Genomic DNA, 16271 nt, shown 5'->3' on the forward strand with positions numbered 1-16271 from the left:
GCCTCCTCCCCGGGGGGGGGGGGGGGGGGGGTTTTATGTTTTCGCATCTACCTGAATAATGTGCAGTGGCGCCACTGTCCGATACTGATACCAGCTCTGTATCAATATTATCGATATTTTTGGATTGGTCTGCCCACCTGTGCTGTTTACGTGAATTTATGTGAATCTTGTTAGTATTGTGGTTGTTATCCTCAAAAAATTACTTCTTAAACTTGTTGTTTTTGATACATTTTCTTGTAACCCATTGCAGATTTGTTTAAAAGAAACAAACTTCCTTCCACTTAACAATCTTGTTACTTCGTTACGTAAAAAAATACGTAACAAAGTAACAAAGTCGGAAACTTTCCACAAAGTTTCCGATTGTAAAGTGACAAAATATGCGAAAAGTTTCAGAGTTGCGTCCTGTTACCCATCGGAGTGCCCCTGTATTCCAGTAGGTGTGACCGCGGGACGCCCGGCGACCGTCTGCTGACGGCGGCACAAAGGGTCTCTTAGCAACACGTAATTCTGGACGCCATGGCGATAACGTGCAAAGCAGACAAGCAGCAGACAAAAAGAGATTGTCTTAAAGAGGCGTAATCTGATTTAGCAACCAGAGGCTTGTGCAAGAAGAGGGGACTTCTTAAACGATTAAACCCCAAACGCACAGTCAGCCACATTCACAGGCATAAGTCAAGAGTTTCATTTGTTTAGCCTCACAAAACACGCTGAAAATTGCTGTCATACCAGATATATTACAAATGTTAACCCTCCGCTCTCACGCGACCCTTTGATCCGAACCGAGCCGGAGCGAAGCTTTCCACTCTTACTGTTTCGGTGGAATACGACAATTTGCTGCATATTTAACTGTAAGGACTGAGAGTGTGTTTAACAGAGTCCTAACGCTCCTGCCAGACACATTTAAAATACCCAGCCGGGATTTTTTTTTTTTTTTTTTTTTTTTTTTAAAGCAGGGAAATCTGGAAATAGATTTACAAGCTGAGTCAGAAAGGTGGAGTGGACACACTCCCAGTTTAATGCGGGGAGTATAGCCCTCCCTTTTTTTTTTCTAAGACTTTTGTTTCCGACTGGAATGAACAGCAGGAAATTAATGTTGTCTGCATTAACCGTCTGAGGCTGGGCTCCCGTTTCATGACATTCTCAAGTGTTGAACAGATAACGGGGGAGAGGGGGGTGGGGGGGGGGGAGAAAACAGGGACAAGAATGAAACGGCACCCTCCTCCTCCGCTCTGCCCTCCCTCTTCAGATTTAATAAAAGTTGAGTAACGAGTGGAGGGGAGCCGGTGGGAACGCGGGCCAGGACGAGCCGACCCGAAATGCCGCTCTGTCCGGCCTGGGGAGCTTTCCATGATTCACTCTCCGCCTGTTTCTGCTCTCCCGAGATGTGCCTCATTCATTTCCACTCGCATGCCTGTTGTCTCAAGCTTCCACCTCCGAACGGGGGGACATCTGCCTGGATGAGACGGAGCCAGCAGCTCCCTGGACATGTGGGGATTAGCTGGAAGAAAAGTCCATTTCCTCCATTTATCAAAAAAAAGACGTCTGAGTGCTGAAAGGCAGTGTGTTTGTGTTAGATGGTGCCCCAAGCATTAGCTCCAACGCTGGTTTATAATATGCTGTGCACTTTTGATCTTAAAGGAAAAATTCAGACTATTTAGAGCACCGCCACGCAATATATAGCAATCATTATGCATATCTTAAAGAAAGGTTTTCTGTACCTAATATATGTTTTGGCCTTTGTTTAATGGAGCATAAAAAGTTTAGAAGGTAAAAAAAAAATAGCTGGTAAAATTGTTAAAAAAAATCTACTGTGTTTCAACAGCAGAGCAGAACTAAAGTTACTTTTCACTAAAACCTTGTTGTTGACATGGAAACACTGAATTTTATTTTATTTTCCAGGCGTTAAATACGACTACCAGTTGTCTGTGATGTTGCTTTGCTGTGAACCCAAAGCACAAAGGCATTAGCATGTAGCTAAAGTATCGAAAGATATATTATTATCATCATAATATTCGCCAATATTATTGTATATCCCACATTCTCCTGATATCTACAGTCTGAATTTTAATGAGGTTCTGTTCAAAACATATGGCTAGACTCTCATAAAGTAACACTCAGTTCAACCTCTTACATTCTTTCTTACATTGGTTTACTTTTATATCAGATGCACCAAAAAGAAATTATTTCTATCTTCCATTCTCAGTGCGTGTTTCTCATAGGAAGATAATTGGTGGTGCACAGCCTCCTACCTACATTTTGGTTTTAAATAATTAGCAACCGATTCCAGCGGATTAACATTTCACTTGTTAGCCTTTGGATAAACTGCTTAGATGGTTTTTAAATTTGAAGTTGTTTTAAGATGGTAGACACCCACTTTTGTTGTGCTTCCTCTAACATTAGCTGTTAAACCACATTTAAGTTGGTTTTCATATTTCTCCATGCATATTAGCATGTTGAACAACATATATCACATAGATCTAAACTGGAAGAAACAAAATGCATTGTTTTTTGAACATCCAGTCCTGTAATCACTTTGCAGTATCTGCGTCCCTCTTGATTTTTTATCATTTTGAGCAGTGCATGTGCATTGGGATCAATCATGTGAAATGAAGAGCATTTTACTATTAGCGTCACTCTTTTTTCATATTTAAAGTTCAATTCAACAACTGGAAATTCAACCTTTGTGGTCTATGGGTGCCCTTGAGTGTTTAGGTAATTAATAGCCAAAGTAACCAGAAAGTAGGTCATGCTGTCAGTTTCAAGGATCTGGCATTCTGAGGTCAGTGAATCTTCACCTGCACAGAAAGGGAATCTACTCATGTTGCACAAGATTGGGCAATATCATTGGGTTAATGTTGCCATATTTGAGTAGCAGTTGTATGAATGCTGTAGTCGTTGTGCACATGTGGGGCATTTATGGCTTGAACTGTCCTATATAAATTAACTTTGGAACAAATAATAAACATTCATATCATCACAGCATAATGCACCATTTTATTTGTTTGCAAATCATTGCCTGTATACCACATTAGAGTTATGTCTGTTGTTCTGTAACATAAAAGGGCCATTTAGGTCCTGTAGCTAAAATAGAAGGTTAATTGAGTTTACGGCCCGAGCACAAGTTCTGCGGGTAATAAAACCGTGCCTTCTGATTGTGTTTCATGCTTCACTAAGAAGTTTCTAATGGGGAAAGACATGCAAACAATCAGAGAGTTATACATGCTGGAAATAAAAGCACGGGTTACTGATTTGTAAGAAAAACAAAGGCAACAAAGTTGGTGGACAAGCTGGTGCAGCTTTGACTTTGTGCATTTCTAATAGTTCTGTTCATATTAACGATCAAGACTGCGGCTGGCAAATGAAGTAGTTGAGATTGTTTGAACCTAAACACATATCTGTTGTTCAGTGTGGAAAAAAATCAAATAGGGCAGCCAAATCTGCAGCAAAAGGCAGCATCTTGTTTTCACTTGTTAGGAAAAAGAGGCATTTTCTGTCCAACCACTACAAACATAAACATGTGGAGTTTGTTGGGAATTTAACTGGAACTTTGTGCTGTGGTCAGTAACAAACTCTCCTGGTTAGCTTGGCATGAAGAATATGTGGGTTATGTCCATTTTAAAGTATGGTGGTGATGTTGCCCTTACAAAAGCAGTGGGAGCCTTGTTGGAGTGACATCGTGATCCCTGTGAAATACCAGAATGTCTTAAATACACTAATTGGACAGAATCGGACTGTATATAGAACTTTTCTAGTCATACTGACCGATCAAAGTGCTTTAAACTAGAGCCACTTTCTCCCATTTGCACTTAGATTCATACACCAATATTCAGATCAGAAGAGTAGGCAAGTTGGATTTTAGTACCTTGTTCAGGGGCACATCAACATCAGACAAAAGATTGCTGAAGTCGAACCTACAGCTTCTGGACTACAAGATGATGACTGCACTATCCACCTAGCCACAGTGGCTCCCTTGTCTCTAAATCTTGTGTCTGAAGTGTACTTGAAAAGCACTTTGTCTAGTCCAGAGAACTCCAAAGCGCTTTACTCTACATTCAGCCATTCATTCAGACATTCAAATACCACTGTCGCCCCAAATAGCTTAAATTGGGTCATTCTTAGGTCTTTCCTAGCCTGGTAGAAAATAGTCCCTTGTTCTTTGTTTCACTTCATACAGAGGATCTGGACTCTTAGCTACTGAGAAACGGTTGCTTCCTGGAGGCGTGGACTCTGTTGAAGTTTTCAGTGTTAACCAATCGCTAACATTTGCCAGTGATATATGTAATGCGCCAGTTCAACGCTATGAAGCTTACCAGAAATTGCGTGCGCTCCAAACAACCATCCTCTTCTGCGAAGAGAGAAGTGCTGATCCGAAAAAGGCGACTGTTGATGTTAATTCAATATTTGGAAGCGTAGCAAACACGGACTGAACGGCATCCTTCACTTCCTTCGCTGCCATTGCTAAAACTACAGGCAGACTACAATTCTAAAACAGTGCAGATAATTAACGTCATCGTTCATCCTTCTGTACGTTGAAGAAAATCTACCAAACAAATCCGACCCAATTGGAGAAATCCTAGCCTGACCTGGGAAGGAAGATGAGAATTGAATGTAACTGCATGAAAAGGCAACGGCCAGTTTATGTGTTTCCCAAGAATAATAGACAACATTTGTGCAAATAAACACAGAAATGAATTGTAAGACAACAAAAAAACCCAACTTCTTCCATGGCCATCCCAGTCCTCAAACTTAAATCCAACTGAACATCATGAGATCATGCTACTGCAACCAATCGCTTTGTAACATTTTTTTTATCAGGATATTTACTAAATCCTAACCCTAATTACAGTTTTCTTTATAAAGTCTTTATCTGACATGCTAAAGGTTCTGTAGTTATTGCTTTAATGGGACTCAAGCTTATTGAGTTTGCAGTGCTCTTAAAAACAGGCACAGCTCCTCCGATGCAGTCATTTTACAAAGTGAAGCAATTCCACATTCTTGAGTAAGATCGCATTAGTGGTCATCTACATCATCCCGGAGTCCAAGACCGATTGGGTAAACAAGTCAGTGCTCTGTGTGTCCAACCGAGGAGTGGATCTGAGTGGTGCAGGCACAGAGCAGGGAGCCCACAGTGAGGGGAAAACAACAAATCTGGAGTCTGGCAGCTCGTGGGGTTGTGCTCAAGTGAAATGAATTTGTTCTGATAAACACACTAGAACTGGAGTTTATTATTCTTGCTTGTTGATCTGGGACTGGTTCTCAGAAATCAGAGCTTCCTGGGGCCTGATGACTCTTGTCCCACGGGTTATCCCTTACTAACGCCCCGTTCTAAGATTTGGTCTTCGCCACTTGCACCTCTTGGCGTTTTTACTACAGCTGAGATGCTTCTCATCTGTGGTAAAGATGTTTTTTTTTTTTTTTAACCTCTGCGTTAAGTAGCAGCATCAGAGTCTGGGACTTAAATTTAAAAAAGAGGCAGGCTTTGTCCCTCGGAGACCTAACAGCTGATTGAACTGCTCCCTGTACCGGATAACAACACACAGCCACTGCTAGGTAATACTGAGTCTCTTTAGCTGGAGGCTCTGTTACCTCCAGTACAGGAAGTCTTGCAAACAACAAATTTATACAGTGATTTCCTCAACATGGAGATAGAATTCCTTTAAAAATGCTAGGAAAAAAAATGCTTGAAATACCAAACTCTATCCTTTTTTTTTTAAAGTTTATTATTATTCTTCATAAAAGTATTGAGCTTTCATGTTACCAACACAAAGTTCAATGTATTTTCTTGGGACTTCATGTGATAAACAATGGGTGTCAGAGTGAAATACTCTGTGGAATACAATTGAATTATCATTGAAAAAATGTTGGAAGTTCTGGGATTTGGATGCAGCCATAGCATTCTGGGATTTGTAGTGCCAGCTCCTAGAGATATTTGGAATGATTTTGTGACCCATGTTTGGGAAATATGTGGAAAAAGCGAAAAATAAAGACATTGTTGGTAGGGCAAAATGCAGAAACACCCTCATAATCAAGCAAGGTGGTGGCAGGATTATGCTACGGAGAGGCGTTTCTTCTGCAAATTCAGAGCAATCTTGAAAGGACGATTACCCTAAACATAATGAAATGGTTTAGATCAAACATTTGTTGGCATGGTTCCATCATTGTTCACACCTTTAATTTTTGAATTTTGACCTTAGATGTATAGGTCAAACAGCTTTGAGAGATTTTTTTTATTATTATTTTAACACATCTTTCAATTGATACATTATGACATTTACACCGTAAGAAAAAACATTCACATAAACACAGAGTTAAAAACTAACCACTAAGCATGCAACATTGTTGCAACCTGACTGAGAGGAAGACTCAGTCAGGTTGTTAATCATTGAAAAAAAGCAGAAACTCAGGTTTTATTTATCAAAGTGAACATTGTGTCACCTTAGGCGCTGTGCGTTTCCACTTAGTACCATCTTTTTTGTAAAACTTGCACCAACTATAAAAGCCACTTAAGACTCAACTTTTCTTAAAAACGTCTCCAGACAAAATAAGCAAGTCGCTTATATTCAAGAAACATATTAAAAATACTTTCTATTTCCTTACAAATAGAAGGAAATATCTGTATCTCTTTTAATCCTACACACAAAGCTGTTGATGTTCACTGGACAAAGAAAGAAAGAGACAAATGTCAGTCTCCATAGAAGATGTAAAACAGCCAAAAGACCAGCAGCTCTAACTGCAGCCAAAAGTGATTCTGCAAACTTCAACTCAGCGGGGAGGATGTATACAATTTCACGCCAAACTTTTCAGCAGCAGATTTTCCCCGCCACATGTTTCATTAATATCCCAAACTCCTGCGATGAGAGCAGGTTTGAGTCTGAAACTCTTCAAATCAGGCCAGTCTGTCATCGCCATGTTATCTGGAAAACAGCCGCGATGACTGGCTGCATTTTAAGCCTTCAACTCGGCGCAATTATGGGAAAAAGCATCAACATCAGATGGCGTAGGCCCCAGCTTTTGTCAGGAGCGCACGGTAAGTAGTCTTGTTTTGGAGCTCCAGTTTTTGCAGATTAGATTTGCAGGCGAGATGAGTCGAGGCATTGATAGAAACATTCAGAGCAGCAGATTCCGTCTGGCCCAAGTCATGCAGGCTTGTCTGGACTAGTTAAAGGAAAGGGAGACAGAGAGGAGGGACGCACTGCGGGCCCCAATCCCAATCCCAGCCACGGAGGAGGCCCCCTTTCTCTAAACACAGTTTCTGCATTTACTCTTTGCCTTCCACAGTGTACCACACTCATCTAAACAGATTCTAAATGTGTTACTCTGAGACTCTGAAACATGCAGCTAACACCAGTTATTTGCATTCAATAAAAAAAGAACATAACCTCCCCCTCCATCTGAGTTTAGTGTTTCAGGTCACTTAGGCTTACAACATATTTTCCATTTGGTAAAAAAAAAAAGAGATTTTTGCTTTTTTCAAATGTGGAAAGATTGAGATTGTTTTGGTGTGAATTGTGTAAATCAACCACAGAACAAAAGCAAAAACAAATTAAAACTTAAATGGAAGTTTACAAATGTGCTACAGAGTGTTTGGGCCATGCTAAAAAGAAATAAAGTTATAGTATCACAAGAATAAAGTTGTAATAATACAAGAGTAAAGTTGTATCAAATAGTGATGATGGTATGACTTTATTCTTGTAAAATTATGACTTTTTTCTCATAATTTTATAGTTTTATGTTTTAATTTTTCTGAGTGTGACACTAATAGTCTTTGGTACAAATGCCCTCGGGGACAAAGCATTTATTTTTTTGGAGATTTGTTCTCTGGTGTGATGAGACAAAATAGTGTTTGGCCGTACTGACATGAAGGAAGAAGTGTGAGCACCATCTCAACTTTGAAGCACGGTGGTGGCAGGATCATGTTTTGCTGCAGGAGGGACTGGTGCACTTTATACTTGAGAGAATCCAGCTCAATGGGAGAAATCCCAGACTGAGCAGTGAAGGGAAATGAGAATCGAGTGGAATTTCACAGGAAGGCAACCAGTAACAGAAAAGAGCATTAGGGAGGGTGTGAGCAGTGATTACGTGGGAATGATTGACATTCTCATTCTAAGACCCTCCTCCTGGCCCTGATTGGATGTTTCTTATGAGGAGTGGTGTGTTTTTGCAGATGGCAGTAGAAGCACAGGAAGAAGGCAGAGGAGTTGAACTTTTTTCACAAACTGTCTCATACTACTGTATAATGTCATGACATAATATGTTGAAAAGCAACATATTTCTAATAACAGTTACATACCCCAGCTTTAATGATTTAACAAGAGCGTGAAAAAAAGTTGCGTTTTTTTCCACCATCTCTGGTTTCAGCTATATGTGCGTTTCGGTGTCGCCTCCCGCAGCTGATAGCCCGGCAGGCTGCAGGTTGATTTCCGTCAGCGCAGATCAAGCGCTGCGGCTCGGAGGCTCAGCTGCAGCTGTCGTGTCAAACAGTGACCCTGTGTGTGCAGTTCATATCATGTGTCGGGACGCAGTGACAGCCTTGCGGCTTCTGTGTCTCCGCGTCTTGGCCGCTCGTCGCCGAGCAATCAGGCCACATGTTTTGGGGGCTCCGTGCGATGTTTCTGCACCGTTTGCTTGCGCTTTTTGTGGTAAAAGGAGGTGAACCCTGCGGCCTGCGGGACGATTGCTGTCCCACTGATTACACGTTCTTCGAGTCCAGCTGTTTGTCCAAAAAACCCTGCATCATAGTTGGAGCTTACGTGTTTCTTCCATGCCTTCTTTTCCTTTCAACATTTTTGAATTCCAGCAGATTCCCGTCTAGAGTGGGCTCGCGGTTTTTCTCTCTCTCTCCCTCTCTTGTGGTGACTCTGGAGGCCCAGGGCTGATCGGGCAGCGGCTCAGCATCGCCAAAAGTGCAACGTCACTTTCAAAACAAACATGCAGGCGACCCCTCCCTGCCCGCAGCAGCTGTGGCCGAGTCAGGCAGTCAGCGGGCAGCAGCCCGCCAAGGCGGACTCAGCCAGAACTAGTGTCCTGTCATCCCTTTGTGGGGAGAGACACGGCTCATTTGCGCCACAGCCAGTTCGCTTCTTCATGCACTATTTTCAACTTTGGTTCATGTGTTTCCATCGTTGGTATTTTCTCAACTCTGCTTCACCCAGCGAGTGTCAGGAAGCAGAACATCGGGTTCTCGGTAGCTGGAGCCGCGCTAACCCCCGTGGCCTATTAAAATGGCATTATTGGTTTGTCTCTCTGTCTGCGGGTCAGCCAGGAAAATTTATCCGGAATTGCCTTGAGGATTCTTATTATATTCTTATTAAACATTTATATGGTCCCCAAAGGATAATATTACACTGCCTCTTGGTGTGGCATTGCTTCGACACTTCTACCAACTGCTGGGTCGTTTATTTGACCTAAACTCTGTTGTTATCCCTCGATCCCGCCACAGTTACATGAGTTCTGCTGGCAGCTTCTGACCTGGCAGTTTTACATGTAAACAAACGGATCCTTGAGTAGCTGAAATTCAACAATACTCTCTAAAACTTGCTGAAAACACAAAGTATACCTTGATATGGATTAATACACACATTGGAAACCATCTTAGCACTCCTGCAGAACCAAATATCTGTATAATATAATACAGTCCTTCTTATATCTACTCTTGGGGAGACAGCCTACCAGTTCCAAGGAAAATGGAGCTTAAGTAGCTTAAGTAGCATTGTAACTAGGTATTTCAGCTTCCCCCAGGTATGCTTCGCTAAGTCCAGAGGGTCTGGACTCTCAACTATTAAGAAGCGGTTGCTTCCTGGAGGCATGGACTCTGTTGAAGTTTTAAATGTTACCAAGTCGCTAACGTTTGGCCGTGGCCCGATTAGCATTTTCTTTCAAATCTGTTAGAAAAAAAATCTATGAATAAAAAGTTAAATCGCAGTAAAATCTGCAAATATTTAGTTTTTAAGCTAATGATCATTCCGACATATCACAACGCAAACCATGTAACATAAGTGACATGACAGACCATTAGAGCCTTAAAGTGATTTGATTCAAATCGTTGAGTCTTTTCCATAGTCCTCTGCACTGGTGATGAACTAAGTCTTCATAGGCCAAAAAAGATTAACTCACAATGACTGCAGCTTTTCCTTTGGCAACAACGTGGAATTTAACACATTTTATTACCAACATTACCTCTTTCCTCTGTTGGGTCAGAGTAACATTTTATTCACGGTTCATAACATCTAATATGATGCTGTCAAATGTGAATAAGATCCACACAAAAAATGCAAACCTGCAAAGCCAAAGTTGCAGCTGTACACATTTTATTAAGGCCTTTTTTCTCTGTTGAATGTGGTGAGATGTAGATGCAAATACCGAGCTCTTAAAAGAGCCAAGTGGTTCTTGTCAAGGGGTTTTCCTGCCCTCCTTCAACCTCTTTCTGGTTGCGTTGAAATACCTCACTTGAACATCTTTACAACCGTTTGCCCTTTAACAAGGTTTTAGAGGTGGTGAGTCCCATCTAGTTGCCAAGTTGCAAACCACAATAAGGAATTTCAGAGTCCAGTAAATCGATGCGATAAGTCAAAGAAATGCATTCTTATTTCTGGTAATGCAAATTGATTAAAAGATTCTGGGGCGCAATTTCTAAAGAGCTGAGTGACGCGTTTCATGTAAAGATCAGATGTGACCCAGGTCCGTTTCTTCTTGGCCTCCCTTCAAAATCAGTCACTCTGACAGAATCACACTTCAAACTTTGTGACAAATTATTGCTTCTGGGTAGAAGATGCATTTTAATTCATTGGATTAAGGATAAGCCACCAACTGTCACACAATGGTACAGAGAAATATTTAGGGTGTTCCCTCATGAAAGGATTAGTGCAGTTCTTAAGGGTAATGAAAAACATTTCCTTGATATGTGGTCTCCTGTGCTTAGCTATCTACCTAAAGAGTTGATGCAACTTGTGATGAGAGGTCAGAATCCTATAAAGTGGAAGGTCTCACCAGGTCTTAACTAAAGAACACCCTCCTTTTGTATCACTATGCAGCTTTCTTTTCCTTTGTCTTATCACCTGGCTAGGTACGTTTGTGTTGTTGACATGTCTATAAATGTCTGCTGACCATTGGATACATGATTTGACATAAATGTGATGTTGTACGGCGGCTTCCCCTTTCTTTTTCTTTTTTTTTTTGTTTTTGGGGGGGGTTGTTTTTTGTTTGTTTTGTTTCTCTTCTTCACATACTCATGTAAGGTTATAGGCAGTACATCATATGATGTTCTATTTTCTCTACTTGTGAAACATAAAACTAATAAAAATCTTTATAAAAAAAAGAAATGCATTCAGCTCGTGCCGAAAAGGTTGAGTGCATTAATGCAACGCCGTAATAGCGCTTTTGTTAATAAAAGAAAAAAGGAGTGAATTTTTGTCAAAATACTCTAAAATTTTGAGATTGTCAAACATAAAAAACATTGAAATTTCTGAGCTCTAAAGTCTAAAAGTTGCTAAAACTCCAGAATTTTGAGTTTAATCTGAAAAATATTTAGAAAAAAAAGTTGACATTTCTGAACTCAAAAAGTAAAAAATGCTAAAAACAGATTTTGTTTTACTGAGAAATTTTCTCCAAACAAATGTAAAAAAAAACAAAAAACTTGTGTTTTTTTCTAGCAAATGTAAATATTCTGTATTTTGGAGGAAATTTCTGCTTACAAATTTTCGACTTTTGAAGCTCTCAAACTTTTTTTATTATTATTTCTGGGATTGTTTGGAAAGTGTTGTTTTTTCCAGCATGTCAATTTCTCAAACTCAGAAATTTTCAAGTATTTTTCTAGGACATTTCTGAGATTAATCTCAGATTTTTTTCTCTTAAATTTTCGACTTACTTGAAGGAAATTTCAAACTCAGAAATTTTCTTTTCTTTTCTTTCCTTTTCTTTTTTTTATTTTTTGCTACAATGGTCCTATAAGCTGTCCTACATTAAAGTCTTATTCATCATGGCGAGGGTTTATTTCTGGGAGATAACGGCACATTTCGACGTGACTCCGCAGCGGGCGCGGTTCTCTGGACAAGTGACGCCTTGCTCTACTACTGACTCGAACCGAGGTGGAAACGCTCCTCCTCTTGCTTGCCTGGCAGTCTGTTTGTCCTTGGTCTAAAGTGAGCAGGGTTTCAGAAACGCTGCGGTCATCGTCCATCTATGGCCTCAATGTTGGGAAATGAATGGAGGTTTGTCGGGCAACCTTGCTGGGAACAGAATGATGTGTGTTCCCACTTTAAACTTTGGCGTTTACGCCACATCCAAAACCAAGATTGTGTACGCGAGCGGCAGGAGCAGGCTTGTTTATCTCCAGACTGACATAATGACGTAATTAGTGCTCTTTTTTTTTATACCTCCGCTTTCTGTCTCGCACACACAAATGAGACGTCTGAGCCCAGCCAGACGTCGCAGCTGACCTGAGACGAGGCCATATGAACCCAATTTTCTCCCACAGAAAACTCCCCCTCACCCCCTTCACACACCCCAGAAAATGCAACAACAACCAAAAAATGCATGCTGACGTGTACAGAGAGGAAGGAAATAAATAAAACACAAACAAGCGGGAGGCAATGCGATTAGATGAAACGCTGGTCGGAGGGCAGGCCGCTGGAATTTGGCACATCTGTTGCTTTGGCACGGATCTCAGTGTTTTACGGCACTGGAGACGAACATGAGCCTGGCTCTGAAGGTTAGCTACAAACACATTTATCAATTCTAGGGATTTTCTTTTCCTTTTTTTTTTTTTTTTTTACAAACATCGTCCAAACTTATTGTAGTAAAGGTGTACTGGAAAAAATAATAGCCCCAACTTAAAAAAATCTAATTGGTCACAAGTAATTGTGCCAAACTATTTACGTTACGTTTACGTTTGTTTGACACGACCACTTAATAAACCTAATAAATGAAGTTGGATAAACTTAATTTGATTACTTGTGACCAATTAACACAATACATTTAGGTTGCTCTGATTTTTCAACATATGTAAGAAGCCTGGGCTTAAATATACTTTTATTGCATGTAGTTACACCAAAAGACTTGAAATCCAATCAGAATTTTGAATTTAATAAAATCCCCACTACTATCCATGTTTATATGTTGTGTTTTGAACCATTTCTGTGTTCATCTGGATTTTAATCATTACCTTCTTGACAGACCCAATTAGATCCCACTTTCAGTTTCCCAGTAAAGACTGCCAGATTTATTTTACGATGCCTCAAAGAGTTCATGATACTATGCAGTCTGACAACATTCCCAGAGAAGAGAAACCAGCCCACAGAATCACTGTACACTTTGCATAGGCTTCTTTTCCATTTAATAATTATTTTGTTTTTAAAGCCACACTGTCCTGCTAGCTGTGTAAATGGACTGAACTTATAAAGCGCTTTTCCAGTCATTTTGACCACTCAAAGCACTTTACACTAGAGCCACATTCACCCATTCACACTCACACATTTATACACCAATATGCAGATCAGTAGGTAATTTGGGGTTAAGTGCCTTGCCCAGGGGCACATCGACATGGCAGGAGGAAGCTGGAATCGAACCTACAACCTTCTGATCACAAGACGACTTACTCTTACCAGAGAGCCACGGTCACCCCAGTTATAAGAACTGAAAACCAGCAATAAGGCCCGAAACCTGGGAGTAGTGATGGACTCTGACCTGAACCTTCAGAGCCACATTAAGACAGTCACAAAGTCGGCCTTCTGTCACCTGAAGAACATCTCCAGGATTAGAGGGCTTATGTCTCAGCACAATCTAGAAAAACTCATCCTTGCGTTTATCTTTAGCCGCATTGATTACTGCAACAGTGTCTTCACAGGTCTGTCCAATAAATCAATCAAATAGCTGCAGCTGATCCAGTACTCTGCTGCTTGTGTTCTGACTAAAACCAGAAAGATAGAGCACATAACACCAGTTTTAAAGTCCCTACACTGGCTCCCTGTAGCTCAAAGAATAGACTTTAAAATACTGTTGTTAGTTTATAAATCAATAAACGGGTTAGCACCAAAATACATTAAAGATCCGTTGTTGCTGTACCAACCGTCTACACCAGGGGTGGGCAACTCCAGGCCTCGAGGGCCGGTCCCCTGCAACTTTTAGATGCATCTCTACTTCAACACACCTGAGTCAAATAATGAGGTCGTTAACAGGACTCTGTAGAACTTGACTGCACTTAGGAAGTGATTCAGCTATTGGATTCAAGTGTGTTGGACAAGGGAGACATCTAAGAGTATGACAAAGGAGGATTTTGTATTGTTCATGGTTGAGGTTGTTAACTGCACTGCTCAAACACAAAGAAAAGTGGAAAAAATTCAAATAATAGTGAAGGAAGCCCAAAAGTATCTTGACTGTAAGAATGTTAGTTGGGAATCAATTAAGGAAAAATTAAATGAGACACAATCTTTTCAACCTCAATCATGCAGTGGTGGCCCATATTCTTTATGTTTGTTATTGTCCAGTGGAATGCAAGAAGTCTCATTAGTAATGGTCTAGAGTTTAAGAAATATATTTCAGATTTGACAGTTAAACCTCATCTGATTTGCATTCAAAAAACCTGGCTTAAACTCCAACTGGATTTCATAATTCCTGGGTATACATCAATTAGAAATGATGGAAAGGAAAGACAAGGTGGGGGAGTGGCAACTTTTGTACAAGATGGTATAAGATATAAAGTGGAATCATTAGGGCAGAATTATGAATCAAGAGTTAAGATTTGGATAGGAAATGGTCAAATGTCTGTGATAAATGTTTATAATGCTAACAAGAAGTTGTCCATTCAAGAGCTCAATGAAGTAAATGAACAAAATGTAGGCAAGACTGTATGGTGTGGTGATTTCAATTATCATAATATTTTATGGGGGACTCTTAATACAGATGCAAATGGTTTGGTGATTGAAGAATTTCTTGAGATACATTCACTGGTTAGCGTTAACGATGGTAGCTCTATTAGATATGATTGTTGTAGGAATTTAAAGAGTGTTTTAGATCTAACATTGGTTTCAAATGGAATAGCTGAAATTACATCTTGGAAGGTGCTGAGTGATTCTCCTATGGGGAGTGACCATTTTCCTATACTAGTTTCAGTTGGTTCTGAAGTGATAAAAGAAGAGGACGGGCAGATTCCAAGATGGAGGCTAAGTAGCGCTAATTGGGAGTTATTTAAAAATTTAGTTGATAGTCAATTTAATAAACTAAATTGAGAAAGTAGATATTCTAGCCAAGCAGGCCTTGAAATCAGAAATTGTTAATTTGAATATTCCTTTGGGTAAAAGTAAGGGTAAATCTATTATTGAAAAATAAATTAAGATTTGGCAGGATCAATGAGATAACCATGATAATGGGAGACAGGTATATGCAATTCAAGAGTGTAGGAGGTAATTGTTTGAGGGGAAGTCAAAAAGAAGAAGTAATTATGACTCGACTTAGAATTGTTGATCCCACTACCACTTATATGCAAAGCGAGCACTCTACCATTTGAGCTAATTCCCCACACAGATCCAAGAAAAATTATCAAAAAATCTCATGATTTTCTATAGATTCCATTCAAAAGAACATCAAAGGAGCTCTGTGTAAACCCTTTACCCAGTCTACAACAGATTGTGGTACTTGTCAAAATACTCGATCTTAAATGAAAAGTCCAATGTACCGTGACAAGGACGTTCTGGAGAATGCGGGCATCGATCCCGCTACTTCTCGCATGCTAAGCGAGCGCTCTACCACTTGAGCTAATTCCCCACATAGGTCTTAGAGAAAGGATAAAAAAATCTCACGATTTTCAGGAAATTTTATTCAAATGAACATCAAAGGAGCTCTATGGAAACCCTTGACCCAGTCTACACCAGATTGTGGTAATTGTCAAAATACTCGATCTTAAATGAAAAGTCCAATCTACCGTGACAAGGACGTTCTGGAGAATGCGGGCATCGATCCCGCTACATCTCGCATGCGAAGCGAGCGCTCTACCACTTGAGCTAATTCCCCACACCTTGCAAATAAAATTAATCAGAAAACCTCAGGGTTTCAAGTAGGGTCCGTTCCAACGACCATCCAAAGACTTCTGTGCAAAGCTTGATCGTCTCTCCTTCAGTACGAGACAGAAACAAGGACGAGGTGGCCGAGTGGTTATGGCAAAGGATTGGTAATCCGGTGTTCTCAGCAAGCATGGGTTCAAATCCCATCCTCGTCGTATGCTTTAGGTTGAGAAGTGGCCTCAGAAACAGTTAAACTGTGTCTATGGTATGTGTGTACTA

The 16271-nt window shown here is 40.4% G+C and overlaps 1 protein-coding gene and 3 non-coding genes across 4 annotated transcripts in view; 2 read left to right on the plus strand and 2 right to left on the minus strand.

Moving 5' to 3' along the window:
- LOC106952387 (glypican-3-like) overlaps nt 1-16271 on the plus strand; it is a gene marked incomplete at its 5' end in the record, with an annotated part of 79739 nt that overhangs the window by 26061 nt on the left and 37407 nt on the right. The gene's annotated exons all lie outside the window — the stretch shown is intronic.
- On the minus strand, nt 15684-15756 carry trnaa-agc (transfer RNA alanine (anticodon AGC)). Its single transcript has one exon. It is a non-coding gene; the product is annotated as a tRNA-Ala (tRNA).
- On the minus strand, nt 15930-16002 carry trnaa-cgc (transfer RNA alanine (anticodon CGC)). Its single transcript has one exon. It is a non-coding gene; the product is annotated as a tRNA-Ala (tRNA).
- On the plus strand, nt 16126-16207 carry trnat-ggu (transfer RNA threonine (anticodon GGU)). Its single transcript has one exon. It is a non-coding gene; the product is annotated as a tRNA-Thr (tRNA).

Source organism: Poecilia latipinna, unplaced genomic scaffold (assembly GCF_001443285.1).
Source record: "Poecilia latipinna isolate Pla-1442-1.1 unplaced genomic scaffold, P_latipinna-1.0 Scaffold511, whole genome shotgun sequence".
Taxonomy (NCBI): Eukaryota; Metazoa; Chordata; class Actinopteri; order Cyprinodontiformes; family Poeciliidae; genus Poecilia; species Poecilia latipinna.